Below are 19,077 nucleotides of genomic sequence, written 5' to 3' on the forward strand. Positions count from 1 at the left end.
TGGGTACTTGTATTAATATGACTTGTACCAGCACTGATACGCGTGATACCAGAACTCAGTAGAGGTATGAGAAATCCAGTTGTTCGAATTTTGCGGGGCTGGATTTTGGTACTGGAACACTTGAGTTGTGTACCGGTACTCTAGTTGGCATACTGGTACTCAATGATACAGAACTGTTTCGCGTAGGTTGTAATTTCTGTGTTTTGGGGGACTTCTGGTGATATTGTTATCACAAGTAACATATATATCCCTTTATCCCTCTCTTTTAACCCACTGTGGCCGTAGCAAGAGAGAAGAGAAAGATGTGAGTTTTCTCCTCTTCCTTTGGGTTTTCTTCTCTAATTTTATCTAATTCTTGGATTTTCTTTCTCTTCTCTTCTTCTTCTCCATGGAAACTTGCACGTAGAGCTTAGGGAGAAGCTTGGATTTGAGAAGAAGTGTTTTCGGAGATTTAAACTTCAACCTTAGCCTTCCAAAGGTGGGATTGAAGCTTGATCAAGGTTAGTAACCTTTCTCCATCTTCAATTTGTGAGATTTGTGGAGATTTTTTTGCTAGAAGACCTAGTTTTGTAAAAACTAGGTTTATTTTGGGATTTTCGAAATATGGACTTTTGAGATGAAATTGATGAGTGTAGAACATTCTTTTATGTTGGATTTGAAGCTCCATTGCTTTAATTTGGAGTTTAGACAAGTTTTTCTTGATCCAAGATAATTTTCACCTATTTTTTCTTTGAATTTTGGTTAATTTCGTGGGGAGTTTTTTAGATACTTGTAACCCTTTGGTAATTTTTTTTAGGGTGCAAAAAGTTTACAGGGCAACTTTGTTTTCGAAATGATTGAGCTTTCGATGGTTATCCGGTAGGTTTGACCTTACCGAAATGAGTGAACTCCCCCCTATGTCTACTATCTCATTATTGAGCTTATTAGATGGTTTAGCATACAATTCAAGACAACATTGAATTTTTGGGCATATAGTTCGGGTACATTTTGTATGAATAATTAATCCTCTATATATTAGAGGCATTCATGCGAAAGACATGCATGTAAAGACATATGATGTAGTTAATGTAGGTTACGGAAACCTAGGATCAATCTAGATAATATCACACCTAGAGGGGGATGAATAGGTGTTGTAGTAATCCTGCAATTTAGCAGTTGAGGCTTGTCGACAGCTCCGGTGAGTGTCGGGACAAGCCCGGGCCGCATTTGCGCGAAATGGACGCCAAACGGACTCTGTGGGAACGCGAGCGCAGCTGGTATCATGAAAATCCGCGAAATAGCAGATTTCCTGCCACTTGTACCGATACAAATTTTGGAATGTACTGGTACAATCTTGATGGCTATACCGGTACAACCATCAGGAATGTACGGGTATAATTGCTATGCAGACTGCTCTCGGGTTGCCCATTTGTACCGGTACAATCGTGCATGTACCGGTACACTTTGGTAGGTAAGAGGGTAATTTCGTCTTTTTCGCCTCGTTTGTATCACCATTCCTTCTTCCTCTCTATATAGGATTGACAGAATAGAGAGGAGAGGATTTTTACTCTTTCTCTTCTCCTTGTGCTGGACGTAGGTAGTGGAGGAGCTTGGGTGGAGTTCGGGTGTCGTCAACGTCGCGCCGCGATGCCGTTCGAGCGTGTATTCGTCGTCGTGGTGCTGCGAGGAGGCTGGATGAGCGTGGATTTTTGCCATCATCAACGTTGTGCCGGTTCTAGAGGGGTTTTCGAGGTGAGTGATCCATCGAAATCACTTTATTTACTTCAAGCTCCATCAATTTCGAGCTAGGGTGCTGTTCTTGCAGAATTCTAGCGTCGACCGTCGGCGTTTCGGCTCGTGTGCGCCGTAGGAGCGTCGGATTTCTGCGAAACTTGATTTGTTGGATTCTAGACTTCGAGAGAAATCCACGATGCCCAAGATTACTGAATTTGGTGAAGGTTAGCTTGGTCAAACTCCCACTCTTCTCTGCTGCTGTTGCTTGGACAGAATCTCAAGCTTTGAGTCTTCTTTGATGCTAACATTGGAGGAATTGGAATGTTTACACCAGGGATGCATACTCCAACCTAGATTACTAGATTAGGAACCTTGCTTCACTAGGATTGAGGTTTGGGGGGTGAAGTTTCGCTTGTAATTAAGGATTTTTAGCTTAAGTGCTGATTTTGGGAGGTTATAATGCAAGTTTATTGTTATTATGTTTCAGATCATTAGAGAGGTGTGGTTGCTGGTTGTGAGCGGACTCGATTGAGTTTCCTGGTGGTTCGTGACTTCCTCGCTGTCGGCGTTTAGCTTGAGAGGTGGGTTTATTATCGGATTCCTACTCCTAGAGTCCCGTTGGTCGACGTGTATAATTAGTGTGTATACGTTTCTATTGTTTTAGCTCAGATTCATAATTATGCATGTTTTAGACATATGAACTGAATTTGGAGCATGATATTAATTGTTAATGATTATACATGTTGGACTTAGATTTGACATAGGAGAAAACCAGCGTTCGGGACTTGTCATATGTTTAAACTATCTGATTTAGCTCTAAGAGCCGTTGTATTTTTGTACCACTGCAGTATCCTTGTGGTGAGTACCCCAGGTAGTTCAGATTACTGTTACACTCGTGCTGGGATGCCGAGCCTATTCTTACAGTAGTGTTTACATTGTTCCGGACTAGTGGGTGCCGTAGTGGTTGACAGCGGACCCAGATTTGTCGTTTTGATATCAGATTGTGCCGAGGGCACGTGACTAGTTGATTGGTAGTCCAGTTGGACCTATTTTCTTGACTTTAGCCTGTGAGAGCCTGATTGAGCTCGGCAGAGATACGCTTGCATACTCGGTTGGGTCGCACCTACGAGTGCCGCTCCGGAGTTAGGCTTTGTGCGTTCGCGTTGGTGTAGGGATGTAATGTGGGCCGTGCCGGGCTGGCACGGCCCACATTTTTCGGGCCACATCGGGCCAAAGGTCGGCCCGGCCCGACCCGGTTTTTAATCCGGGCCGTGCCGTGCCGGCCCGGTTTCATGAAATAGTAGGCCCGGCCCGGCCCCATGGCCCGGCCAGCACGGGCCGTGCCGTGCCGGGCCGGGCTTCGTGCCAGCCTGCCAGGGGCGCCGGGCTTTTTTTTTCTCCTTTCCACAGTTTTTTTTTTTCAGAATTTTTTTTTTCAGAAAAAAAATATTTTTAATACTTTTTTTATTATTTGAGGAGAAATTGATATTTAAAAAAAATAATTACAACAAATATATAAAGTTTGTATTAATTATATGATTCATATTACATAAAGGTTGTATTTTTTAAAAAAATTATTTTTTTAAGAAAAAGATTTTAAATTATAACTTTTTGGACTTATAAATTTTAATTTACACAATTATACCCAACTTCTAAAATCATTTTAAATTTTATAAATAAAAAATTAAAACACAAATAATAAAATTGGGATTTGGATTAGTCATATTATATAATTTACATTGGAAGAAAATATAAAAATCAAAAAATCAAAAATATATTTAAAATAAAATGATATTGTTTATACAGTCAATTGAGCAAACAATAGAGAAAATTTTTACAGTCAATTAGCAAACAATTAGAGAAATCCAAAAAATAAAATGATATTAAAAATAATATAAATATTTTTTACCTTTGACCAAAATGCCCTCTCTAACATTTAAATTTTTGAATGTAAGTGAGGGCATTATGATAATTTTTGATCAAAAAAAAATATTTTTTTAATTTTTTTAACCTTTTTTTAAAAAATAATTAAAAAAAATGAAAAAGGGAAAAGTACCCAACAGCATAATAGCGTTGGGCCCACTGTCCAAGGGTCTGCATCTGCAGACCCTTGGACAGTGGGAATCGGACATGGTGTTTAGCTAGGCTAGCTAGCATGCTAGGCCTAGCTAATACCCAACAATTATTCGGGCCGTGCCGGCGCCGGCAGGCACGGCCCATCCGGGCTCGTGGCCGTGGCCGGGTCGCGCGATCTTTCGGCCGCACGGCCCAGCGCCCGAGACGGGCCGTGCCGTGCCGGGCCTACGGGCCGCAGAGGCTCAGCCGAGCACGACCCGTGGAGTCAGGTCGGGCCGGCCCGGCACGGATGCTACAGTAGCCGTGCCGGGCCATGGCCCGGCCCGCTGTCGTGCCGGGCCGGGCGGGCCACGGGCCGCCCGGCCCGTTTTACACCCCTACGTTGGTGTCGTTACGTCCCTTTTGGACTTGCTCTCCACGGACTGCTTAGTGGTAGAGGTAGCTTAGCTTGGGCAGGCGAGACGGGTGTGTTCACAGTCCCTAGTGAGATTGGGTCTGGATTTACAGTTTCTGCAGAGGATAGTGTAGGAACATTTTAGCTGTAGATTTATTCCAGCTCGTATTACTATTCTTTACTCCCTTCTGTAGACTTAGTGGGTGAACCGATGATGTTGCGGGCGACACCCATTGAGGACTACTTGTTTTCACAGTAGTTCTCATGCCCAGTTGTTTCTTCTCGTTTTGCAGAGCCATCGTCGTCGGCTGCTACTGATCCTGATCGTGGCAAGGGCGTCGTGAGTTAGAGTCCTACCCGACGAGCCAGAGCTAGTGGAGTACCAGCTACAGGTAGTTGTAGTTTTTGAGTTCTTATACATACTGTCATTACTGTTTCTCGTGAGGCGAGCTTTTGTATCCAGATGTTGTATGTATAGTGAACTGTTATTTTGCTACCAGGTTATGTTTTGTTCCTTTCAACTCTATACTACTGGTTGTAGTATTGTATTTTCACAGGTATAGCTATCGCTTCGTATAAGAAAAAATTCTTTTGTATACGGCGGATTTGTCGGTCTGCCCCGGAAATGTGATATCCGGGCCGTGACAGGTGTATAGCCCAAAAATACAAATCTCAATGCGATAAAAAATAAACATGGAAAAAAAAATAGTACACCGAGATTTACGTGGGAAAACTCCAACTAGGAGTAAAAAACCCACGGGACCAACACGCGAAAACACAATTCAGTAAGAGAAAAGATTACAACGTGATTACCGACTCCACGGACTCGACTTCTCTTAACCTCCTATGAATCTCGCGCAAGCCTCTGGGTTGTCCACGCCATCACGTTCTAATCCACGGACGCCACGCACACGTCCGAATCCACGAACGCCACTCGAATCCACGAGCTTATGATCCAAATCCTCGAACCGCCTTCGATCATGCCGAATCCACGACGCCGTACATAAAGAACATCATGATTATGGCGATCCTTCGCTTAAAGTATCGATGAAGAACCAGAGAAGAATCTCTAAACGAAACTTAGATCAATTCAACATATAGATATCAAATTACAATATCTCGAATTGACCTGAAAGAGACTAATATGTGGAAAATTGGTTTAGAACGAAAACCTAGCCTCTAGGGTTACTCTATCATGTATTCTCGTGCTTCTCCCAGAATTAGAGAACCCCAATAGCTTATTTATAAATTTTAGAATCAATTAGAGTCGGATTAGAAAACATATAAGAAATTTTACTGCGACGCCCCGACTTCCCAGGGGATCACCCATCCTAGGACTACTTCCGTCCTAGCATGCTTAACTCTCTTAAGCTCTTGGGCCTAACCACCACCCAAAATGCTTAAGCCGGGTTAAGAGTTTAGCCCTATTATATCTTATATATAGGACTATCTGGGGTCTCACAATCTCCCCCCTTTAAGCCCTGACATCTCCGTCAGGCACAGACTCATAAGTACCAGGCGATGTGAGACACGTCTCGCTAGCCTAAACCGACCATGTAGGGAAGCCGCGCTCTACCCACAACAGTCAACAACATGAGAGCCTCGCTCTCCCCGCTGTATAATCCTGGCTCAACCGAGACTCATCTCATACTTCCGGCTGGTAATTGTCTCTGATACCAACTGTGACGCCCCAACTTTCCACGGGGTCACCCATCCTAGGACTACTCCCGTCCTAGCATGCTTAACTCTCTTAACCTTTTGGGCCTAGCCACCACCCAAAATGCTTTAGCCGAGTTAAGAGTTTAGTCCTATTATATCTTATATATAGGATTATTTGGGGTCTCACATTTATACTGCGTACCGGTACTGAGTAAGTTGGTACCGGTACCACATGACGGAACAGAAAATTCCTAAGGCTGAGTATTGGTACCAGGCCGATGAAGTACCGGAACGAGCCCGCAGTACCGGTACCCGGCCAATACAGTACCGGTACCCGGCCAATACAGTACCGGTACCCGGCCAATACAGTACCGGTACTCAATCCAATTTTTAGAATTGCATCTCTCGGGTTTGAGGTACCAATCTGAGGTACCGGTACCACTTGTTGAAACTTGAATTTTTAAAGACGATTTTGAGGAACTGAAATATGGTACCGGTACTCATTATCAAAAACTTTTATAATCACTTCACAAGTACCAAAACCCATTTCTAATCCATATCTCATTGAATTATATGATCCTAGTGTCATAAATAAGTATGAATCACCAGAACATGATTTAAAATCTTACCTCAACATCGTGATTCATGCATTTATATGATTCTAATGTCATAAATAAGTATGAATCACCAGAACATGATTTAAAATCTTACCTTAGCATCGTGATTCATGCATTGAGATATTTTTGAGTTCTCGGAACCTTGGATTCTTTGATCTTCGATAATCTTGTTACCGAACCCTTCAAGACTCCGACTCAAATCACGAAACTTGCCAACACAAAATACTTAACAGTTAATTGTATGGTTGAATTAACCCTCGTGCATATTATTGTTGAAATGTTACTCATTAGTAACCATAAATGACTAGTGAAGTAAGCTACTTGTTAGAACTTGAATGGCAAATCATGTATACTATTATAGTTATGTTGAAAAGTGAAACCTTACATGTTAAAGACATGTTGTCATAATTAAGTGCATTGTGCTTAACCTAGTAAAATGACAAAGTTTGACATTATAGCAATGTATTCGACTGCTAGGCCCGTTAGTTGGAATTCCATATTTTAGACATGATGAATGAGGTACTATACGCATTTGACACCATGAGTTAAGAGAGCAGCTAGCTAGATCTCTTGACGAATTTGGTTGAGCAACAATCAGCTGTGGCCCAGCAGCAAATGGATGCTGTATGGCGACAGGAGGCGAGGATGAAGTGGTTGGAGGACTTACTGCTCCAGCAGGCTTCCGCGAAGGAGAGTTAGAACCCTTCACTAATAGTACCAGCAAGAGGAGCAATTGTGGGCGTTGGGCACTTCTCATGCGGCCTTGAGCATTGAGCATAGAGAGGAGGAGATGGTGACACCGCTGAGTCAGGCTCCATCGACGAGGACAATTTTCCCGATGATAGTGACGGGAGCTGAACGGGAGCGGCTAATGAGCTATTTGAATGAATTTCGGAGGTGTAATCCTCGGTTGTTTGATGGTGAAAAGGCGGATCACTAGATTGTGAGAAATGAATAATCTATATGGAAAAGTTATTTCATGACAAGTTCGTGGAGAAGTGAGATAAGCTATAGTTGGCGACACACCATTTGGAAGGTGAGACTTACAAATGGTGGGCCGATATTCGGGATGATCCTGACCCCGACGTGGCGACAATTTCATGGATGAAGTTTAAGGAACTTCTGTCATTGAAAAACTTTTCCCAGTGTCAAATGACAAATGGAACACTTGCTAGCCCTTGTGCTCATTTGCACATACTTGTGAGGGTAGCGCTCTACAAGCCGGTACTCCGGAGTTAAGCTTTTGCGACACCATGCTCACTCGTGCGGGATTGGGCGCCGAAATGGATTGCTGTAGGAAAGGCTCATTCCTAGAGGAGGGTGCAATTTATGATATTTTAAAATGAGAAATTCAAATAAAAATTAAATTTGAATTCAAATTTTGAATTTGACATATATATATATATATATATATATATATATACCTATGCTTTTAAAAGTACCAAGTCATTGGTGCTTGTAAGTTTTTAGCCCTTGGATTAAGGAATGTGCGGTTAATATGATGTGGGCCCCCTAGGGTTAAGTGGGTGGTTGGTTGAATAGTATAATCTAACGGGTGAAAATGATCAAAGGCGTAGATCTAACGGCAAAAAATTTATAAGCACCAAATACTTGGTACATTTACAAGCATCATAGCCGGACTCTCTCTCTCTCTCTCTCTCTCTCTCTCTCTCTCTCTCTCTCTATATATATATATATATATATATATATATAGTGAGGCTACTATGCTATCGGAAGCACGGAGCCTTCCGTGCTTCCAGCTCGTTTTCAATGTTGCGACTTTCGAATCGTCTATCGGCTCCGTTAAACTTGATCTAGAGTATTTGAAGTACCTAGAAAAATAAATTTTATGATTTTACGATATCATTTGCCTAGTGAACGAAGGGGCTCAAAATCAACGGCTGAAAATAAAAATCTTACAAAATGTAATAATATGACATTAAAATTTGAAATCAAAGATATTGATCTTGTTTTATATAGTATAAAGAATTTTCTATCAAAATTTTACGTGATTTGGATATTTCTACACCATTAAACTTGCAAACGGCTGACTACGGCCATTGAAATTTATTAATTTTGAGCCTATTCGATCACTAGGCAAATGATATCGAAAAATAATAAAATTTATTTTTAGGTGCTTCAAATACTCTAGATCAAGTTTAACGAGCCGATCGACGATTCGAAAGTCGCAACATCGAAACAAGCTGGAAGCACGGAAGGCTCCTGCTTCGATAGCCCATAGTAGCCATACTCTCTCTCTCTCTCTCTCTCTCTCTCTCTCTCTCTCTCTCTCTCTCTCTCTCTCGCTATATATATATATATATATATATATATATATATATATATGCGGCTATATATATGTGAACCAAGAGAGTGTGTGGTTTGATGCGAACTCGTGACCAAATCACGCAAAACGAAAACGTGATCTCGAAGGTCCGGCAGTGTTGAACGCGCCAGCGCAGTCCGTTCGTAAATCTGATGAATGGATTTACCGCAATTGTACGAAAATTAAGGAAGGGCCAATTGGGGAATGTCGAATCTTGGAAAATTCCCCAACATTTTATATTCCAATTTGAGCAAAAATGCACGTAGGGATGCCGTTCGATGTTTTACGCGAGTTGTGAGGGGCTTGGCAAAAATTTCAGAGAATTAGAGGATTTTTTTGTAAAATTATCTAATTTTGGCCTTTTAGGCCACTTAGGGTTTTCTTTCCCCCCACTTGCAAACCCGAGCCACCCTTACTCCCCCTCTCTCTTAGCAGCACCTCCACCCCTCTCCTTGTGCGCTGCGTGCTGCCACTCCTGCCAGCGACCTCTTCTGGCCACCTGAGAAGCTCCCCAACCTCTCTTTCTCTCATTTTTTCTCTTTCTCTCCCCCTCCCCCTTTCCTATTTTGTGAGCCCGAGTAGCAAGGGGACCCGAGCCTCCCCTCTTTGGCTTGCCCTTAACCTTCCCGAGATCCGCGTCCACCCTCAGCACTCCCATGCTTCGCCGACACCGTCACAACCAAGAGGACCTCACCTGAGGCAGCCCTGGGCCGAGAGGACCCGATCCCTTCTAAATTGTGGCCGCCGCCGCCAACCCTCACTGCCGACTCTCTCGGCTTCAGGCAGCCCGCTGCAACCGACCTCTGCCTTCCTTGGCCGCCATCGTCACCGTCGAGCTCTTCGTTCGAGCCCTTTTGTGTGCTCGTCGAGCTTCTCCAGCTACCGCCACCGCCACCGCCACCGCTCCCTGTCGCTGGCCAAGGGGAGCACCACACTCCCCTCCCCCTTCTCTGCCGACCTTAGCTAGAGCGCGCGCCAGCAGGCCGCCGGAAGCCGGCTAGGAATGGGTTTGCTCCCTACTTGGCAACCTAGGGCTCAAAAGTTAGCCCTTAACTATTTTCGACGATTCGAGGCTCTCCGACCGTTCCAAAAGTGAGCATAGCGATCCTCCCTACTCACTAAAGGTCATGCTCACCTTCGTTGCTGTCGGCGACTCTCCGTCGCTGAGTTTTGACTCTCCTACTCCTAGAGTCCTTTGTGCACTGATCTTGGTGAAGCTCTACAGGGCTCCTCGGCTGTCGTGCATGCTTCTAACAGAGAGCACGATGTCCAGCATGTTAAGATCTGTCAGCGGTGCCATTGTTCCGTGCCGGAGGTGCGCGGATTTCGGTAACAACCTTAAATTTCACATTATTTTATATAAGTTGCAAATGTTTGGTCCCTTTGGGGCCCGTTTGTAATTAGGGCATTGTAGGCTGCCTCGGGCAGCGTGTGGTCACTATCTGTGACCCTCTAGACTAGTTTTCTAGGTTTCGAAGCCCTTGTGCACTTGAAAATAGGTTTTCGATGCGTTTTTCGACAAAATAGCTGGTAGAACGCGGTTTCGTGTCTCGGTGAATTTCGGACTGCGTGGTTCTTCTAAAAATCATCGCCTAGCCTCGTTGGCTGGCCGTCATGATCACCTCATGTGCTCGGAGGTGGCCGGTGAGTGGCAGAGGCTTCCGGTGCCAAAGTGGATGCTTTCGGAAGCCCGATAATGAACGATCGATCGGCGACAACCGAGTTGATTTAGAGACTTGTGTTTGCTGTTTGGACACCCAAATAGGTGTGTTTCAGGACTTCTGGTGTACTCCCGATGTGAGTCAGTGCATTTAGGGATGTTTCGTGGGTCCCGGGGGCATACCGGTGCATTTTCTGTATTCTCGACTTGTTCATGGAACGATTTTGGGAAAAATCTATTCCGCAGGTGGTTTTGGGTTGTGAGTAATGTCTTTTGAGCTGTCGTAGGTCCGGTTGACGGTTCTACACACTATGGGAGCTAGGTGCAGCTGCGACACAGGTGAGTACTTCAATCCAAAGTCAATTCAGTGGTGCACACTTGGTGACGTTCCCTTTACCCTTTCCTTCTACTTCCTACATATATCTTATACTTGAGTCTTACACCACATGACATCGACTCTAGCTCTACTTAGTATACTCCTCTCTTATTTGCCATGACATAAAAATAGAGCGGTAGAGGTTGCCTATATATGATCGTATACATCATTAATTGTTGACCAAAGTGGTTGGTTCCCGTTGACGCATTATTGTTGACCTGAGTGGTCGGTTCTTCTGCATACCCCATTATTGACCTAAGTGATCAGTTTTCTTGGACGCGTCGTTGTTGACCTCAGTGGTTAGTTGTCGTGGATACATCCTATATAACCAGAGTAGTTGGTTCCCTTATACTTTTGTCATTGTTGACCTCATACGTTCTTGTTGACCTGAGCGGTCGGTACTTGCATACTCATGACGATGTTGACCTTGTCCATCCCGGTTGACTTGAGTGGTCGGTGCTCGTATACCAGTGTTGTTTCAATGACCTATTTGTGGGTGTGCCCTGAGGGGCAGTGATTGTTGGCTATTTGCCAATGGTTGGCTATTGATCATACTTGCATCGATCGCCATAGCTAGACAGCATTTGTGAGATCCCTGGTGTTTGACTGTGGAGGCTTGTCGACAGCTCTGGAGAGTGTCGGGATAAGCCCGAGTCGCGTTGGCGTCAAATAGACGTAAAACGGATTCCGTGCGCCGCGAGGGCCGCTTATCGCGAAGAATTCTGCAAAATAGCAGCATTTTCTGCTTGCTGTACCGGTACAAGCAGAATGGCTGTACCGGTACAACCATCGCGCAGAAGCTTAGCAGCTCTCGGGTTGGCTCTTGTACCAGTACAGGAGCCCGTGTACCGGTACAAGAGGGTAGGTGGTAGGGTAATTAGGTAATTTTCACCCTCGTTTGTATCACCACTCCACCTACCTTTTTATACTGATGTAGAGAGCATGAGAGGAAGTTCTTTTGCTGCTCCTTTTCCCCCTCTTCACCTCTCTAGCTTGGTTCGACCGTGGAGGAGTCCGGTTGGGGATTTCGTCGCCGACGTCGCGCCGCGAGCCGTTCGAGCGCACTTGCTGCCGGAGCTTTGCGAGGAGGCCGGACGAGGGAGCGTCTTCACTGTTCTTGACGTCGCGCCGAGGTTCGACGTTGTCGAGGTGGGTGATTCGGCGTCTTTTCTGGATTTTGGGCAAGTATTACCATTTCTATTCGGTTAGTAGCTGTTTTGCTGAAATCCGCCGTCGACTGTTCGTATTTCAGCTCGTTCTCCGCGTAGGAACGTCGGATCGCGACGAGGCTTGGTTCGTTGGATTCGGGACTTCGAGAGGAATCCACGAAGCCCTCATTTGCCAGATTTGGTGAAGGTTAGCTCGGTCGAATCCCGTTTCTACTCAGCTGCTGTGAATTTCTGGACTGAATTGAGGATCCTTAATTATTTAGCTTGGCGTTAGCTCGTCCACCGGACTTGGAGGTCCCCAGTTGATCCAGCAGAAGTTGTCCTGGTTCGAGGCTTCGTTCGCTGCCTGGATTTAGCTTTTGAGGTGGGTTACATCGGCTTTACTCCTAAGTTATTATTGGTCGACATGTATAGATCTTGATTTCGGTAATTAATTTTTAACTCAAATTCATGGACTATATGTAGATTGTGAAATCTGAATTTTGGAGCATGTCTTTTTAAATTAAGTAGATTATACATGTTGGACTTGGAAATTGAATTAGGAGAAAACCTGCGATTTGGACCTGTCACCTATATAAACTGCCTGATTTAGCTCTAGGAGCCGTTAGAAAATTGTACTGTCGCAGTATTGTCGAGACGAGTACTCCAGGTAGTTTAGTATATATTTACACTCGTGCTGGTTCGCCGAGTGGATTTTTACCGGGTCGTTCAGGTTATTTCGGACTATTGGGTGCCGTCAGAGTTGACGGTGGACCCGTATCGCCTTTTTGGCGTCAGATTGTGCCGAGGGCACGTTACCTGTTGGTTGTTAGACCAGTTTAGAGTCGATTTCTTGACTTTGGCTTTCCAGAGCCTGTTTGAGCTCGACAGAGATACGCTGCATACTCGGTTGGGTAGCGCCCACGAGTGCCACTCCGGAGTCAGGCTTGTGCTTTTGCGTTGGTGTCGCTCATGCCAGTTGGACTTGCTCTCCACGGACCAGTTAGAGTGGATAGAGCCCGATAGTCGCAACGGGGCAGGGACGGGTGTATTCACAGTCCCGGGGACGGGTATGCTTACAGTCCCGATTTGGATTGGGTCAGATTTGACATTTCCTACAGTTGGTTAGTGTAGAGCATGATAGTGTAGTGGATGATAGCGGTAGAGTGTACTTCCTGCTTTTCCTTCTATCCTTGCTCCCTTCTGTAGACTTAGTGGGTGACCGATGTCGTTTTGGGCGGTACCCACTGAGGACTACTTGTTTTTACAGTAGTTCTTACGCCCAGTTGTTACCTATGTTTTTGCAGAGCCACAGGTTCCGGCTGCTGCACCGTCCGTGAATCAGGATCGAGGCAAGGGCGTTGCGAGTTAGAGCCCTACCCGTCGTGCTGAGCTAGAGGTGCCCTACTGCAGGTAGATGTTTTGTTTTGAGTTTATGTACATAGTTGACTTAACTCGCCAGTGCGAGTAGCTCTATATTTTGGATCTGAACTATGTATATGAAACTCTGTTTTATTTAGCTTCTGTTTTCTCTAGCAGCTCTCTACTACTGTTCGTAGTAGTGTTTGATTTACAGGTACAGCTATCGCTTCGTATACAGGAAAAATTTCTTTGTATACGGCGGATTTGTCGGCGTGCCCGGGGAACGTGTAACCCGGGGCGTGACAGCATTTCACGAACACCAGCGCTATGATCCCCCGCAAGAGCATATTCTTTTTCGAAAAAGTGGTTGATTAACAACCCGTGAGCCCAGCGGCCATTTGCTACAGTTATATGCCAAACAGAGCGGTTGTGGCTTGCTTGAGGTTGTTAGACCGACACGGCGGTATAGTTGGGTACATTTAGACTTTCTGTCCGGTTAACGCATATAGCTATAGTAGTGGCTGTTGCATGCTTGCTTACAGGTCATCTCTCTTCACACTAACATTACTAATGTAGGTCTTTATTTACTTATACCTGGTTACAAATGAGTATGCTTGCCTCGTCGGCTTGTAGTACCCATTGGGAGACCCTTTGTTGGTTTCTCACCCCCATTTTTTCACAGGTGACGCGATTGGGATTGGTCGAAACAGTGCGTGAGGCCGTAGTTAGAGTGTAGAGATAGAGTTTCCGGACATATAATATACGATTTGGTTATACTCTATACTTAGCATAGACATACTTGCGGATAGTATAGTGTTACCTTATTACACCTGTTAGTAGAGGCTTATATGTGATTCGGTTGATATTCTATGCCTTCGGATTTTGGATATTGTACTTATGAGGGTTTTGGATGCTCATAGTTTTGGACATTCGTGATTTTTGAACACATGTGGTTTTGGACTCAGATTTCTATCAATGATTTTTTTTTGTGGTAGAGTTTTCAAAATAATGGCTTTCGTATAGAAAACGTTTTTAAATGGCTTTCTAGAAGTTTTTCACAAAGTTAGAGTTTTAAAATTAAAGTCTTCATGTGGGAGACAATTTCAACTTTTAGAATGAATGTGAATGAATGTGGAATGGATGTGACTAAGGACGGCTAGCTGTTTGATATAATATGATGATTCTTATACATCCTGTTATTGTGTGTGTGAGTGGAGATCTAATTGTTAAATTATACTATGTGCTACACTGTACAAATATAGGAAAAACTCTATTTGTTTGTTCTAAAAATTTTCTGTATTTGTAGCGGATCTGTTGCGTGTCTTTGGGGTCCAAGTTTCAAAAGAAAAAAAAGGTGCAATTTTTTGCTTGTTCTAATTTATAAGGATAGCCCGATTTTGAATTGGCTTTCAAAAAAAATCTTAGGGTGTGACAGAGGGATGTTGACTATCACAGGGCCATTAAACACAGTATAAGCCGGAACGTTACCTCGTGTAAATCCCGGATGATTGGGTTATAAGTTAACTGAATATGACATCGTACGTCATAATTTGATGCATTCATGAAGGTGGACTTATATGTAACTCTTGCATACTTGTATATATGATAATAATAGTAGAACTATCTTCATGTTAATTGACATTATGATATTATTGCATAGAGACATGATAGTATTGAATCATTTAATTTCAGCAATTATAGAGTTTTTTTTTTCAGTTATTTACTTTATTGTCTCTGTTGATTTAGTGGTGTGTTTCGTTACTCTCGGCATACCTGGTAAGAACTATTGTTTAATAGTTCTCACTCCCGCATTGGTTGTTTATTTTTTGTTTCAGAGCCTTCCATGGAGGGTGAGGCTAGGGATCGCAGCAAGAACTCAATGAGTAGTTAGAGCCACTTGTTGTTGCTATAGATGGACCTTGACGCCTTTCTTTTAATTTTAGTTGTGAAAGGTGTATTTTTATATAGAGACCACCTTATATTCATGCGATATATCTTTTGTTTAATTAGTATATCCTGTGATGTATTATTGGTAATAGTTGTTAGTTTTAATTTTTATTGTTAAGCTATTATGCTATAATTATCTTGCGTAGAATGTGTACATTTTTTTTTTCTGCTATATTGTTATAAACGCCTTGTATATGCACTGTGAGTGTCTTGTGTACACGGCGGGTCCACTAGGGCCCGGATGTGACATATTAAGACTTTTCAATTAAAGGGCAAAAATCAAGCTCCGTCTTCTAATCAAACAAAAAAAAATTCACATGGGAAAAGTTTTGTTGAATTGTTTTTCTGGCGTTCAAACATAATTTTTTAATTAAGGATTAATTTAATTTGTGTCCTTCTGTCCATTTCTAATATATGTGAAACTCTCCAAAAGTTGTCTCTATAACAAATAGCACTCAAGTTTAGAAAAATTATCAAAATTACACATATTTCTAACATTTTGTCAAAAAAAATGTAGCTAAGTACCTAATTTACCCCTTCAATTGACTATTATTTATGCCCCTTTATTTAATTAAAAAAAGGTAAATTAGACATTACCATTTGAAATAAATAATAAACTAAAGAAAAGTGACGGCATAAATTGAACCGAAAATTTATTCAAACTATAAACTAAATAAAAAAGTTGTCATAACAGCTATAAATTGAACCAAAAGTTACAAGCTATATGATAGTTTGCAGTAAGGGTGGCAATCCAGCTTACCGTTCGCGAGCCAGCTCGTGTTCGGCTCGAAATGAACTCGAGATCGAATCGCTCGTTTAGTAAACGAGCCGAGCATGAGCTGATTTTTTCGGCTCGTTTAATAAACGAGCTGAACACGAGCTGGGGTCAGCTCGCTCGTGTTCGGCTCGATAACAGCTCGAATACATATATTTTATATTTATATAACTTATTTAATTTATATTTATATATATAAATAAATAATTATATATATAATATATATTTTATTATTTAATTTTTAGCAAAATAAAAATATAAATGTGAGCTCAATTATAAAAAGACTTACTTATTTGTAAAATTTCAACTATTAGATCAAAATCTAATGGATATGATTTATAAATTTATTTTTTATATATATTCAATCTAATCCTTTTAACTTATTGTTCGTTGGTCAACTCGTGAGCCGGCTCGTGTTCAGCTCGTTAATAAACGAGCCGAACACGAGCTGAATTTTTTGGCTCGATACTTTAACGAGCCAGCTCGTGTTCGGCTCGTTTACATCCCTAGTTTGCAGTAACAGGGCAAACAGGTCTTATACAATATAGCTCCAATAAAACTACAATAGAAATTGATGGGAAAGGCATTTCCTATATTATTTATGAATTTATAGAAATAATATTTGTCGGATCGACCGTTGGCGCAAACTATTAATTACAAAATTTCGAGTTATTAGAAAGATGCAATAAATTCATTTGAAACGTGCAGACACAGCACTCATGGATTTCGATTATGACTCGGCCCAACTCGACCTCCCATCATTTCGAACGTAACTTGACCCAACACGGCCTTCCGCCACAGAACATGATATACGATTGCCTCATTAAGCCAACAATATTAATATTGATAATTTTGAAGAGTTTATTTGTAATATATTTTTTTAAAAAAAATTGAAGGACATATATGTAAATTGCTTCTAATAATAATTGTGCAGTGGCGAAACAAGAAACACAGATTTTGCTCCCAAAATCCCAAATTTGTCCCAAAAAGAAAACAAGCAAATAGCTTTTGCTAATACGACAAGTACAGCCTTTGTGCAAAAGTCTCATTTCCAATCTTCCTAACTTTCAACACCTTCGCGTGATGTCCCTTTTCCTTCCCGGGGAAGATGCCAAGAACTGCTTAATTCTCTTCCTCTTTTTTCCAAGCGCGTGTGTGTGTTTGTGTGTGTGTGTGTGACGTCTCTGTCTCTGAAAGGCCCAATTACTAAGTATGAAACCGTGGTATATATTCATCAACAATGGCATAAAAGGACACACATTTATTCATTTATACATTATTCAAAACATCACTTTAGTATTGAGAGTCACATAACATTATTAGACCGGAAAAAGAAAAAAAAAAAAAGTCTTTGTCCAATAATCGAATCGGTGTAATATTATGTAGAATGTGATATTTTTGCATCGTACTCTTTGACGGTACATAATCGCGTTCTATCATAGTCCATTGTTAAATACAAAAATGCGATACTATGTGAAACAACCGTTATACTCTAAAAGCTTAAGCTGTTAGAGAACAGTGTTTAAACATTTTTATATTTAACACTCCCCTCACGTCTGGGCTCGAGACTTTTTAATCGGCCCATGACGTAGGCTTGAATTAAATGGGAGAAAATTAATATGCTAGAAGCCTGGCGTGACTCGAACTCAGCACCTCCTGCTCTGATACATCCATGAATAACATTTTTATATTAACATCCATGAATAACATTTCCACTTGTGAAGAGAATTTAAAAATTAGAACATACGCAACTGCTATACAATATTGAAACGAGGTTATGAGTTCCAAGATAATAAATCTGTGTTCAGTTTAAAACTTCTACACATAATTGCTAAATAGAAGTATTAGGAAGATTTTTTATCGGAAAGTAACGAACTAGGGTTCTTTGGATTAATGATTTTGTTAAATAGAATTTCTATAAAATGTTCGGCTGTACTCAATAGTTTCTTTCTAGCTACGGGATCAATTCTGTTTACAAGAATTTCTGCACACAAGATTATAGGATCTGATGGAATTTTTTTAAACTAAATGCAGTTCGCGATTCAATATTTCAATCAGTTACAGGATTCAATTTGACTTGAAATATTAGGTGTTACGGATACAAACACGGGACACTATATAACTCGAATACAGCAACTTAGCAGCTTCAAAACAGATAAAAACACAAACACAAATAATAGTATATAATATTTTTAATGTAACGAATTATATTTATTATGTATAAAGTATTAATTTTATGAAAATATCACCATCAAGTAGATATGATTATTATTGCACTACAACAAAAACGGTCTATAGCGACACTTTTAAATATCGGTATATATAAAAAAAAAATGCTGCTGGCTAAATTACCGACACTTTTAAAAAGTGTTGTTATATGTGGGGTCGCTAGGTATATAGTGACAGTTAAAGAGTGTCGCTATAACCTAAAAAAGTACGACTAATTTAGCAATATTTATTTAAGCATCTAGCAACCGCCGGAACTCTATCTCGTTGGCCGCGGTGGCGGAGGAGGACGAGAGGGAAAGAAAAGGAGATGGTAATCGATTTTTCTTTTTTTTTTTCTTTTCTATTTAGAATCGGGCCAAATGGGTTGTGTTGTATGGGTTGAGTATAGTAACCTTTTATTTTTTGTTGGATTCGGCTTTATAGTTAGGCATTAGTAGATGTTTTTTTAAATTTTGACATAAATGGAACACTTAGACAAAAGTGTCCCAAACATGTGTCCCTATAACCTAATTTTGTTGTAGTGTTGATAGTTTATATATTTTAAGAAAGAAAATAAAAAATATTCCTAATTCAAGAAAATAGAAAAAATAGTTGAGAATCCTAAATAAAGAATTAAAAATTTTAAAATTTCTATTGTAAATTGAGAGAGAGAGAGAGAGAGAGAGAGAGAGAGAGAGAGGGGGGAGCATCTTAAAAAGATCCCCAAGAAAATAAAGAAAGAAGGGAAGAGGGCTGGCGTTTTTTTTTTGTTTTTTTTTTTTTTTCAAATTTTCATACAATTTGTTTAAAACAAAT

At 41.5% G+C, this 19,077-nt stretch overlaps 1 long non-coding RNA gene across 8 annotated transcripts; it reads left to right on the top strand.

Moving 5' to 3' along the window:
• LOC109728562 lies at positions 152 to 15,473 on the top strand. 8 transcript variants are annotated; one of them, XR_002221005.1, is made up of 8 exons: positions 161 to 304; positions 407 to 500; positions 797 to 858; positions 1,577 to 1,731; positions 1,805 to 1,937; positions 2,201 to 2,294; positions 4,477 to 4,575; positions 15,167 to 15,473. It is a non-coding gene; the product is annotated as an uncharacterized LOC109728562 (long non-coding RNA). The 8 variants fall into 8 exon arrangements; XR_002221003.1 differs by lacking the exon at positions 797 to 858 and having other exon boundaries at positions 152 to 304; positions 1,805 to 2,113; XR_002221004.1 differs by lacking the exon at positions 797 to 858 and having other exon boundaries at positions 154 to 304; positions 1,805 to 2,104.

The sequence above is a fragment of the Ananas comosus genome, linkage group 24 (genome assembly GCF_001540865.1).
Source record: "Ananas comosus cultivar F153 linkage group 24, ASM154086v1, whole genome shotgun sequence".
NCBI classification, from domain to species: Eukaryota; Viridiplantae; Streptophyta; class Magnoliopsida; order Poales; family Bromeliaceae; genus Ananas; species Ananas comosus.